This window comes from Halictus rubicundus, chromosome 4, assembly GCF_050948215.1.
Source record: "Halictus rubicundus isolate RS-2024b chromosome 4, iyHalRubi1_principal, whole genome shotgun sequence".
Classification (NCBI taxonomy): Eukaryota; Metazoa; Arthropoda; class Insecta; order Hymenoptera; family Halictidae; genus Halictus; species Halictus rubicundus.
This window is the reverse complement of record NC_135152.1, coordinates 17907414-17920543: the sequence shown is the minus strand read 5'-3', so window position 1 is coordinate 17920543 and position 13130 is coordinate 17907414. Positions and strand designations below refer to the sequence as shown.

General features: G+C 42.0%; 1 protein-coding gene across 9 annotated transcripts in view; it reads right to left on the bottom strand.

The window, feature by feature from the left end:
- LOC143353690 (uncharacterized) overlaps positions 1-13130 on the bottom strand; it is a 205786-nt gene that overhangs the window by 25321 nt on the left and 167335 nt on the right. Inside the window, exon 1 of one of the 9 annotated variants that reach the window (XM_076787194.1) lies at positions 1299-1402. The exons of the other annotated variants lie outside the window; for them this stretch is intronic. The gene's annotated coding sequence lies outside the window, so the exon portion shown is untranslated. Of the gene's footprint in view, positions 1-1298; positions 1403-13130 lie in introns of those variants that run through there. 9 annotated transcript variants of the gene reach the window in all.

Here is a 13130-nt window from a genome sequence, read left to right as displayed (position 1 = left end):
AATATAGTAACATCCTTAAATTCTTTTAATCTTTTCACTGTTTTAAATTTCACATACTCAATATTATCGTGCATAAAATCCGCAGGCCAGCAATAATTTATTTGCAAACAGTGTTCTCAATGGTTTCTATGTTTTGTTTTTTGTCTTCGGTCTAATGTTGTCGTGCAGATTCTAATTTCTTCTCGATCGTAGTTGTTCAGTATTTAAATATTGGTTTGAAGGAGGATCTATCTTTCTCTTCCGTTGTTTAACTAGTAAACCGTTCTAGTTTTCTCCCGATCGTTCGATTTCACCAATATTTCCACGACTGCGAGGTGCGTTAATATTCCCGCGATCGAAACTTTCACTAATATTTCTGTAACCGCAAATCTCTCGCCTGTCTTTCCATTTCAATCCGATTACCTTAACGATAGAAAATCGTTACATCTTGTTAATTGATTCCAAAACATCCGGCTATTTCAACTACCTATATCATCGCATACTTATAGACATAAAAAAAGTCGTGATCATTTTACGATCATTAAGACGTATAAACGAGTACATTTAGAAGTGCATTATCTGTGTTCATTTATGACGTTACATTCATTTTAACAGGTAAGAAAGAGTCGCAGATATTAGATTCATATTTTTAAATTCATAACAACACAAGTGCGCTGCATCATGGTGAAGTTCTCAGACCATAAGGTCATGCAAACAGAAACTTAATTATGAATCTCTGATAGGCATTATGTGTTTGCATCTTCTCTCTGCACTATGTAGATTCTGCGAGAAAGGGAACCATCTTCTTTACTGAAAGAATTTCTACCCACGAACTTTCTTCTTCTATACTCAATTACACGGAGAAATTGTCAATAAACAAACACCTCGAACCATGATCATTTTGTTATAAAATAATAGTACATTTTGATTGATTTCAATGCTTGGGGCCTCTACTTTCGCGGAACATTATTAATTTTTTTCTAATAAATTTGTATACGTTAAAAAAGGCTACAAATAGAATCGACTGTAAAAGCATCAAAAAAATGTTTTCTGCATGAATCTATTACATATTTCGAGATTGAATCTTCCCCTTTACAACGACTGAATCTATCATTTATTGGCTGTTTGAGAAATTCCTCTCGATCTTTGACTTTGAAGACAATTCGAAAATTCCCGGTAAGCGTTATCTGGTTCCGTGAATTTGTACTATACATTCCTAGACTGAACTGTTTATCAGTCGTCTGTCAGGTGACTTAAAATGCACCAAAATTGCCATCTGGTTTTCCTCGACCGTTTAGTAAACGAAGAGATCAACTTACGGAAGCGAACACGGACGGATTCCTAACAATTTCCCTTGCATCGGACGCGGTTTGTTTGCTCGCACGGCTGTTTTCCTTGGCGCGTATTTCAGGGTTTACCGACAACTTGGCTAGACGGTACACGCGTTACTGACTCACATCGCCGACGTTTTCGTCGAGAACAGCCGTCGCGACTTACGCGAGCCCGCGATTCACCTGCCCGTGACTCACGCGCTTCCAGAAAACAGCTTCCGCGCTGCTGAATCGACGATCCTCTAGGCCGGGATTTCGCGAATTAATCCTCGCTGCAAACATCAGCCAGCACTTGCCGACGATGCTCGCGAGAATTCGTTTTCAGCACCTCCGCGACCGGAAGTTGACCCATTTTTTTTTTTTCGCATAAGCTCCATTCCCGGATTTAGACTGCTCGAGGAAGAGGAGGTGGAGTTCGCGCGAAAAGAAATCCCCAAGGTAAACGAGAGATAACGTTCGCCGAAAATGCTCGAGGTGCTTCGACGCGAGTTTGTTTTATCTGTTCTCCTATATCTGTCGCCTCGAGTCGATATAATGCAGGTAATTAACGCTAGATCTAAGAGACAAAGGTGACTAGGTCAAGGTGATTCCAGGCAACTTTGTAAACATTTTATCGTAACAGGGTGAAAACCTGTAAATTAGTTAAGAATGCTCTATAAAATATATAAGAAAAGAATGCTATATAAAAGTTTGGCAATTATTTTTCTAGATTAGACAAGGTCTGGAATGAACTTCGTGGAAGCCGCGTCAGACATTCGGTGTTGAATAGAGATGTCACTTCTCCGTTTTCGTTTTCAATTTGAAGGAAGAGAAACTAGTTACGGAGAGTCTAATACAGCTGGTCACCGGGCTGTATGAAACTTTCTGCGAGTGAAAAATGACGTACGCTGATGACTCATCGAGATCAAGATTTCAAGCGTCGCTTTCTCTGCCATCTTGAAAATAGCTATTGAAAAATACTTCAGATTAAGATCCGCTCCCACGCGCGAATCTCTAATTAATATTAAGTTAGAGACAAATGTTGCGAAGTAAAACGAATTCTCTTTCTCAACGACTTTCCTCTACCATTGTTACTTACTCCGAGTTTCGAACTGGAGGATTCAAGCATGGCGTCGATTCAACGCGTTAAATTAAAAGTTTCCTTTTTCAAACGTGTTTTCAGTTTCTTTTTAAATGGGATTTAACTTGATTCGAACAACGCGCTTATTTACGACAGAATTGTAATTGAAATAGAAAATGAGTTTAAGGTGTATTTGATTTGTAACAGCGTTGCAGTGAGAATGAGATATATTGCTATCAGGGCGAGAGTTAACAGAAACGGCAACCGTAAGGTTGTGCAAAATTGAGATAATGGCAGAGGAAAGGTCGAGAGAGGCTTGTGCAAAGGTTTTTACAACGAAACGAGCGTCTTTTCTGACGGACACGCGGCCGGAATCCGCCTTGCGGATAGCTGAGACATAAGAGGGCTCCTGCCACGAACGAATTCCTCGGCCGACCTCTTAATTTGCAATTGCACAAGCCTTTCATTGACTGAGTCAAGTGAATGACTCACCGGCTTTGAGATATTAATTAATCGTGCTACTTCTCGCCTCCGTACTACTATCTTCTTACTTTCTAGCTGGTCGACTCGGCTCGGAATGATGTGGTACATTGTGCTCGAGCAGATTCGCGTCAATATGCGTTTAGAAGTCTCTATCATTCGACCGAAGGGAATTATTCGTTCTTTCTCCGTTTCCTTGTTCGCGTACCAGTCATCATTACACGTAGCTTTGTTGAAACAACCTTGATAGCAGCACTTACATCTCATGCACGTTTGTTGAAAGGTATAATGCATCGAATCAATTTTCTGCGTTTCTTACAATAGTATTCTTTTGTTCCAAAAAACCAGTGAAATAGTATGTGTCCCTTATATTGTGATTCCGTTTTTTAACGTATTAGTTTCTCCTATACAAAGACCTTGTCAGTAACTAATACACATGACACTTGGGACATTAAATATTTCAAATGACACGGTACAATATAAATAAAAGGAAAATACTAAAATACTTGAATTAAGGGGTATATAAACGCATATGCAAGGGAAATGTATGTAAATGCAATGTAACTGTATTTGCATCGCAGATTTGGTAACATCACATTCATTCTACGAATCAATATACTGCAATAGAAACAACATATAGCACAATAAAAATTGCTAAAATTATTAACATATACGCCCTCGTTATTTTTCTAAAGTAAAACAAAATAGTTCGCTTTAGTACTCTGCAGATTTAGCGTTCAAATTAATATCTTCCGGAGTTCTTTGATGTTTGACGAACGTATAAATTAAATCTGGGTCGGAACTGACCCTGCTCCGATTTTCGCGCCCACCCCCTTTTGCACGACTATTAAAGGAAACCGTTAAGAAAGATATATACAATCGGGCTCGGAGGCAATTCTCTCAATCGACTCGGTCCGCTACGAAATAGGAAAAATCCATCGTGAGCCGGGATAGAAATCGCGGCAATTAGAGAAATAATTGGCAATTAATCAGGGGGAGGGGGGTGCCCTGCCGAAGAAAAATAATTCAAGAACGAAACGGAGCACGGGAGGAGGGAAACGGTGTCGCTCGCGATCTAAATTCCTTGCGATTTCGTTCGGTCGTTATCACGCAACTTCGCCAATTACACGAGTGACGTCTCATTAAGTCACGTTACGCTCGACGACCCGATAATTAACTGACGCAATCGTTCTGATCGCGTTTTGATCCGCGTTGTTGACGCTACGGCCGAAAGATGAAAATCGAATCGGGGGAAACGGCTCGTTCGGGAAACAATGGTGGAAAATTAGTAATTTCAGATCCGATAACGTAAAAACGTCACAGGAGAGTTCTATGCAACCTGTAATTTCGGTTCGTTGACCTGTTTGACGATCAAATGTATTATCTCGTCGTCGGCGTTACACGATACGCGTATATTTTGTATACGTTCCTGTCTATTTTATTTCATTATCTAACGATTTAAGAAAATAACTCGTTTCTGATTTTTCTTCTTCTACGATTATTGAAATGATAAGAATGTTTTCATACGAAAGCAGTGTCGAATTTCCTTGCTGTATGAATATTAGAAGTTCCACCGTAATATCGAATTCCCCTCTCGACTCTATCATTCTATACGAGCAATACTTATTCTGACCGACAGTCTCCGTTTGCTATATTGCCGGGAGAAAAAAACAGTCGGCGGTCCATCAAAAGGGGTTCGGAAGAGCATCAACGGGTGCGAACTCCGCGAAACTAATAATTCACGGCTGGCACTGGAACGACGAAATAGATTTATCACGTTCGCGAGCGGATCGGATTCACCCCAGCGCTTTATCATTTATTATTGGAAATTCTGTCGTCCCTGTCGGCCGAAGGAGCGGGGAGCGAACACTTTATTCGGGGAGCTGATTCGCGTTAAAGCCGAAAGGCCGTTCCGGATCTCTCCTTTAAAGCTGTCCCTTCTGAACAACTCGGACTATCCGACTCGGCAAACACAATTACTACGTAAACAGTGGAACTAGAAGAATACAACTAGAAGAATAAAAATTGTCTACAACATTTGTAAGATACAGGAGCTAATATTTCTTTCTTTCTTCAATTTCGTCTTATTTCGAAATGAAAAGCGCCATCTTATATCGGAGTCAAATTGTACATAACGGTACGGATCACGAATCACTCCGGCATAGCGCACGGAGGGTGAAATAAAATTTGGTGCAATTATGGGTACCATTCAGTTTTCAAGTTGTCGGTTGTGTAAACTTAACACATTATTTACCGGCGATTATCTCATAAGGATTTTTTAATTTCAATCGTAAATCAACTACTCACCCCCAATAACGTAATCCAATAATATCGTATGGTATTAAAATATAAAACATGATTTTTAAGTATCCTTTTAGTACAACATAATGATAAATTCTATTAATAGGCTTCCCGTGGATAAATTCGAAACATATTATGATCCTGGGCCGATAATAGACACGTTGCTGGTAATATTTGCTGCTAATATTAGACAATATGTTACCAATGTGTCCCATAAGAAACGTATGACGTATCTTTGTACGTCAAGAGGTTAATTTTATAAATTCCTCTTTCGAAAATGAAAGAACACGGTAAGGTGCGATAAGTTTAAAGGTGAATCAGGATTGTTCGCTTAGTTTACGATTAATAGAATGAGGTCATAGAATTCGCACAGGATCCGTGGAAAATGTGTCAAATTGACAGAAGGGACTACCGAGGGTGAAACTAATTACCGATCCAAAAAGAGTACTGAGAACTCCCAACGCTTTTGAAGCATGTGACATATAGCCGGGATTCGCGTACAATCCCCAAAAATCTGTGCAACGAAAGTGAAAAATATTGCCGTATAATATCATGCCTGTAACCACCTGTTGTTCGAGACTGGACGAGATTCGTGTGTTATAAACGTAGTCAGAGAAAGTTGAAAATTTATGAATACGGATCTGTCGAAGTCGAAACAAATTGTTAAATAATTCCTGCGGCGAGTAACGTGAGTCACGCAACTACATGCCCGTCTATAAATACAAAACGATGCGAAATTACGTCAGCTCGGTTATAGATTTTTACAAACACAATTACGTCATCGGTCGCGAATGTGTTACCGGTTTGTGACATGATGGCAATCTCGCGATGGGTCACGCTCGCATAAATAATAAATATTGGAGATCTTTCCCGGGAGGCATGATAAAACGATATCTGTGTTTGTCCAGATAAGGTTGCCAAGAATAACGAGACTTTATTGCATCCCTTCCGACGATCGGAAGTGTTACAAACGTAGGAACATCAATTTCTCCTCATTGCGGCTCGGGTATACCACTCGACCAATTTCCTTCGCTATCCTGGGACTCGACCGATAATTACCTTTTTTTCTCTCTCTCTCTCTCTCTCTCTCTGTCCCGCGAGATAGAGATGAACAGGGGATTAGAGAGGAGAATAAGTGGCGAGGGGGAGGCGGAGGGTAACGTTTGGTCAGATGGGGTTCGACTCTTGCCAAGCTCGAGGCCGCATTGCAGATGCACGTGCAGCCCCTATACGGATTTTCGATTTCATTTACTTTGTTTTCGCGGAGCCCCTGCGGTCTGGGCCTCCCCGAGGAAGAGCGAATGGAAACCGGGGGATGATCCTCCGCACCGCGATATGAGAATGAGCCATTGAAACAGTCTGACGTAATTCCACCATAACAATGCGGTAACCTAACTCTCTCTCTTTCCTCGTTTTTCGAATTGTATCACAGCCGTACGTTAGAAGATGAACGCATATGTTCATCGATACAATGGTTTGAACGCGATAATTATTTCTTCATCATAAATCGACACACAAGATTATCAGTATTATGATTGATGTCTTCTCAATTTTTTTGTTTCCAATGATTTTTTTATGACACTTTTGACAAATGGTCGTGACGCTTTCTATATTAGAAGGAAAATACGACACGGTTTGGATCATATTTACGGTGAAGTCTTGATCTAATTGTAAGCTGAACGGAGCTACACGATCTTAGTCAGTTCACCTGACCCCTCCGCTCGGTGGCATACCCCGCAAGGGGCTGAGAAACTCAAGATGCCACTACATTCGGCGCGGTCGAAAGAAAACAGTAGCCCTACACGATCTTTGTCACAGCACGGACCCGAGACTTCCATCAAGACTTTACTGATAATATTTACTGACTCGTACAATAGGATAGACATGTAGAACTAATTATAAGTGCAATGCGCGTTTGGATACTGGAGAATTCAGATATGGTGTCGGGCTCTTATAACCTAGCGAGGATGAACTTGCCACAACCATCGTGCACATCTCTTTCACCTATGTCGGGACATTACTGCAATTCATTGCCGTCGGATGGTACCTAAACTGTAGGTCGAAGGAGTTGGGTTGATCGACCATCAGAATGCCAGTCTGTATCCCCTTTCTTCTCCGTGGGTCGGGTCTCCGCTCCCATTTTCTGGTTGCATCCTAGGACGCACCCTCGAACACTATTTCCGATACAGGAGCAGGCCACGCGTGTCACCGTAGATTAACGATTCGGCCCGGCGACACGTGCATGACCTATCGGTTCCCGGCGACGACGGCCCACGGACGTGTTGTTAATTAATTTTCGCAAGGACGTTTCGAAATTTAGAGCCGTCGGCCCACGTACTCGAAGACTCTCTGCCACAGGTTGCGGGATTAAAAATGGTTTCGTTCGGATCGCTCTAACGACAAATTGTCACGGACCATGTGGGATTCGTATGCATGAACGAGTGTACAATAGGAGAGGAAGTTCGCGCAAATATACTTTTCTCTAGCGAATATATGAAAGATAAATAGTAGATTGAAAGCAAAATGAGACCGTGCTGAATTTTATTGAATATTAACGTTAGCTCTACCTAAGCTCCTTTAGGGAGCCTCGTCTACTAGATTGTTTACAGCTTGTATCATCGTTACACTGCGGATCCAATTTCTGGCAGATTTTCATATAATATTTCGGATTTAAACAGTTGTATTAATACGACATGAAGCTCATTGTACTCTATCGGACTTGTTACTGTACTATATTTTGAATAGTTCAGTCCATTACAGGCGCTTATAATTTTCAATGCAGTAATAATTGTTTGCACACCCGAAAATTAACGCGTCCAAGACAAATAAGCTTTCCGATGGAGGTCATTCCCCTGCAATATGAATTCCATGGAAGTAATAGTGTTTGTTAATGAAATTTAAGAGCAATGTGCCGGTAATTAATGCTGCGAGTTGATTCATGCTGGTCAATATTTGCAATCCCCCTTGGAATACACAGCAAACATTGTCACACACAATACCGCCGCCAATTGTGGTCGAAAAAGGTTACAGAAATCCCAATGATCGTTTAAAGCGTTGCACGGTGTTCGTCAACGAAGTAGCCTAAATTTTTCAAATCATCGGTCTGATATTCTAACAACTAAAACGCTCTTAAAAACACTTGTACCGGTGTCAAGCCTTGTTCGCAGCTTTTGCGTTAACAACGTTCGAAAATGAAAACACCAGTATACACAGTATGCTTGAAAAGTTCCAAGACTGGTGTAATGAAAAATTGAATTCTGTTGATTAAAAAATGTTCATTGTTTAGTTTTCTACATACGTTCGTTCTCTAGCTATACACTCGGTAGAACGTTCATACAGTGCTTTGAAAGCCTTGGGGAATTCCTCTTTTGTTATCTGGTTTAATTGCTCGGTAACCGCCTGTCTTATCGTGCTCACCTCTTTACAATACGTCCCCTTCGGTGACCATTTTGCGAGCTGCCAAGCAGGCGGCAAATTTCGCGAATATGACGAGTGGTTAATGACAGTGGTGATTTAATTCTGCCAAGAATTGTGTAGCGATAAATGCCATCTCATAAATGGCGTTACTAGTATGTCCGTAAAAAGATCAGTTTGAGACGGTGTTGAATGTACCGTGTATTCGTAACCGGTCTCGTCGATTATTTCGAGCATTGAAGGATCTCCAAACTATAACGGGTGCCGAACTAATTTCCGCGGCTAATGACCAAGGAACACCGGCAAAACCATCGAATGCCGAACGGCAATTTCTTGCTCGAAGCAGCCTGTCGCAGCCTTGCGACCCACGGAAGTTCTGCGACGTAATAACAATCGCGTAGACGAAGTTTCCTAACCGAGGCCCGGCGGCCACGTATGGCACGCCCGGACGATGATGAGAGGAATAACTCATTAGCTTTGTAACGTTGCGACCGCGATACCGTCTGAATTATACAGAGAATCACATTAATACCGGAAGATGGGGAGAGTCTCCCGGCGACGGCGGCGACGCGGCGATCGCTTACAACGCGAATACATCACCGGGAACGGAGAGGGGGTGGAAGAAGTTCTCGCATAATTTTCGAATAAACTCGAATATTTCTGCTGGCGCCCTTCGCGTAGGGCGACATCGCGCCCTGGTGGGGGGGGGTGGTTAACGCCACCGCGAGAAGCTCGGCCGCGAGAGTTGTAAATCTTTGAAGCGGCTTTCGCGGGAGTAAAGATTTCCGCGGAGTTCTCCTGTGCTTGCTCGGCTCCTCTCCTTACTTCACCTCGGGGCGGCCATCGCGGAAGAAGATAAAAGGGCCAAGTTTAATATTAAGGCAATAAACCCTCGCAGCCTTGAATTCTTCCCTGGGCAATATATTTTCGTCCATGACACCGTGTTCCACGATAAACGCAACGATTCCCGACCTTGTCTGTCTTTTCCTCGAGATGTGCCGCGGCAGTTTCGAAACCGCTCGCGGAATACTCGAAACCGGAAGTTCCCGGCTGCGCTGGGATTCGCTCTTAACGCGTTCGCCTGTTCACGAGCTCCTCGTGGACTTGTAGTGTGCAGTCGCCTGCAGAATAACTCTTCGAAGCTAGACGGGTCGCCGGTTGTAGGCAAATGCGCGTGACGAACACTTAGCAGACGCAGATTTGGATGTGTACAGTTACTTGCGATGGGTTAACTTTCAAATTTTCGAGGTTCGGGTTATTGTGCGGAAGCTCGAGGTGTGTCGGCTCGTAATCCATAGTTTTATTTAATTATTTGTGTCGGTTTGAACTTACGGGAAGTGTTGGCGGTGGCGTGCTTTGGGGGAACTCAGGTTTTAACTTTTGCGGTTTGCCTCGTATTTTATGCGTCTATGACAAAAATTGAAATCATTTGAAAATATTGATACATTAATTTTATTCTCTCGTGTCTACTAAGGAAGGAAATAAATTCCTATTTTGCTCCAGTTTGGTGCAATTGTGGAGGAAAATTTTTATTCGAGTTACTGCCCTTAATAGAAAGCATTTAACCATATGTATTCAGCACTAGCGGAAGAAAATTTATGGAATAAATGATCACATATAATAAGTGAATATGTAGTTCTAACTAATTTTAAATTGCCCAACGTTAAAGACGTGCAATAAATATTTCTTGGGGAATTTTTCGCGTGAACTAATGACAGCTTATTGATTTGTCGACGGTCAGAGAATCTACTCTCAGGAGTTCCAAGATGAAGCACAGGGACATTATGTTTATCTGCGCACGTCTCATTGAGCGGGCTTTAGGATGTCGATAAATAGCGTCGCTCTGACAGCAGACTCCTATGAGGTTCGCTCGCGAGAGTAGAGTAGGCTAGTAGGTTATTGGGAAGTTACTCTCTGGTCTTCTAGAGCTACTTTTGTTCACTGGACTCGGCCGACGAAGCTGCTTCTTCATTTTACTACTTAGATTAGGTCTGTTTACCAGCTTAACGACCGATGACTCGATAATGCGTCAATTGAAACAGCGGCTGCTTTCAAGGTAGGCGTGTTTATTTTATGGTCATCAAATTTAATGAATTTCGCTAGATTTCTATATACAACCTGGAACATTTGTTCTAGTTGAGATTGTTTAATTACATACTCAGAAGTTACAGTTACATTTTGCAGAAACTGTGATGAATTATTAGAAGAGAGAGCAGGAAATTCAAATTCCTTAGAACACCGCTGTCAAACATGTTACGTCATTGCGTGTAGGGGGTGAAAGGAGGGGAGGGGAGGGGAGGGGAGGGGAGGGGAGGGGAGGGCGGCGGTGGAAGTGACGGTGAATGCAAACCGAAAATCAACGTGAATTGTTTGCGGATATCAACAGACTACATACTTGCCGCGCCGATGCGAGACTCGCGATCGATGCGCAGTATTGACTGTTGGCGCAACTGGTAACTAGCCAATTTGCTGCGTTGGTCAGACATCTGATTACCAACAGTAATTAGCGGTGGATTGGTATGCCTGCGTTGACTGTTAGCGGACGTGCAAACTTCGTGTCCTGCGACGCGTAAATACCTGTCGCGAACGGACTTTCGTATGAACACGAATTTTGCATTCGATTTCCGGCCGCCATTACCGCCCGCTAACAAATATTAATGTCTATCGTCTGCGCGTAGAGGCCGTGCAGTAAACTCACTGTCATCCATCACAGATTCCCTCCAAATAGAAAAAGATTTATTTTTGTAAGTTCTACTTGAAGACAGAATATCGACATGTACAAACAAAACACTTTCTCATACAACGTTTTCTATGTTCGAAGGAATTAGACTGCGCGGAGTGTTATATCCTATACTCGATCACGTGACTCTGGACTAGCTGACAACCAATGGAGCGGTAGGCGGGGTCACGTGACATGCACACGTCAACGCTATTAACTCCGCCCTCCTCGAGATCCTATTCACTAAAATATTACAAAGAGAATAACTTTTTTTTTTAACAGAGAAGTCTCAATCGATATGAGTAATTTTACAAAATAAACACGACTGGATTAAAACAGATTTCATTTGACATGAATAAAACAGAAATCGAAGAACTGAGATGTGTCACAACGATTTTCTCTGAAAGGAAAAATGACGTCCGAGGTTCAAAATTAAAAATGGCACGACTGACAGACACAGTTGTGTCCTAGGATGTCCGCGGTGTTACACCGTTCTAACCCATAATCGAAGTCATTTCTCTTAATTAGAGGTTAACCGGCCTTGGCGCGGTTAGAGTTGCCGTGTGTGCCTCCCGCGAATTATACTTCCTCTTATACTTTTTCCGCGTTGCCAACCGGAACGAATTGCCTTTTTACGACCCCGGTTGCCGGGCCGTTTACGTTCGGCCGAATATCGGATTCGACTTCGATTTACGTTTTCGCCTTCGCTGCGGGCTTATCCGGGCTGGATCTCAGATTTGCTCTAGGGAATGACTCTGACTGTGCTCCTCCGAGGCAAATATCTGTTCATGCTACGAAAATACCTAGCTTATTAAAACCGACTACCCCTTGCGACCCTGCTGGGAATAGTTCCTTGAACTTTCATCAATTCCCCTGGGCAGAGTGTACAGTCTCTTTAGCTCACCACCTTTTAACAGCTTGTCTCGCTCATTGCGGACGTTTCTAAGCGTTTAACAAATTTATATACCGGTCAGCGCTTCGAACTCCAAGTAAAATATTAGTTTTCTCCTATCTTGGTCCAACTTTCCCGGTAAATGTAGGGCAAGTTGTAAATTTTCAATTAGGTGAGTACTTCTTTTTACTTTAGAGTTCCATGGAAGCTGAGTGGCTGGATTTTCCTGTTAAAAAATGCATAGCTTTCCCATCGAGGGTTGTCTTCACTTCTTCGTCACAAATAATGTAAGGAAATTGTGCGGGGAAAATAATTTCATGGAAGCCACTTTTTACCCGAATTTCAGGGAAAATTGCAACATGTTGTTGGGCTCGTTGCGAACATTCCTAACTGAACAAATTTATATACTCTCCAACACTTCGAGAGGTCGAAGTAAAATATTAGCTTTCTCCTACCATTGGTTAACTTTCGAAGTAAATGTAGGGCAAGTTGTAAATTTTCAACCGAGTGGGTACATGCTTCCTTTTCCAAAGTCTGCAGGTTAATAAACTTGCACAATACCTGTAGAATAATACATTATTTTGAGATACGAAGCTGATGTTTGAGGCTCTATCTTCAGGTTTTATTCGGACAGCTAATTTAGCTATTAAATACAGATTATTTCAACTGTTGTGATTGTCGTCTATCCTTCTCATGTTTTAAGTATTTTTATAAATTTATTTAAGAGGAAGTTATATTCGTTTAATGTTACTGTCAGAAATCTGCAATACTGTTTGCAGCCAGTGTACTATTTCGAACAGAATTTTCTTGAAACCAGAGTAGAGTCCCCTTCCGCAAAATTGATAGACGGGAAATAAAAATTTGTAAAAGGGGATTTCTACGTTCGGACGACTTTGGGGTTCGAGCTGTCCGAAAATTTCAATTGCAGAGAGATCGGTATAATACCGGAGAGAT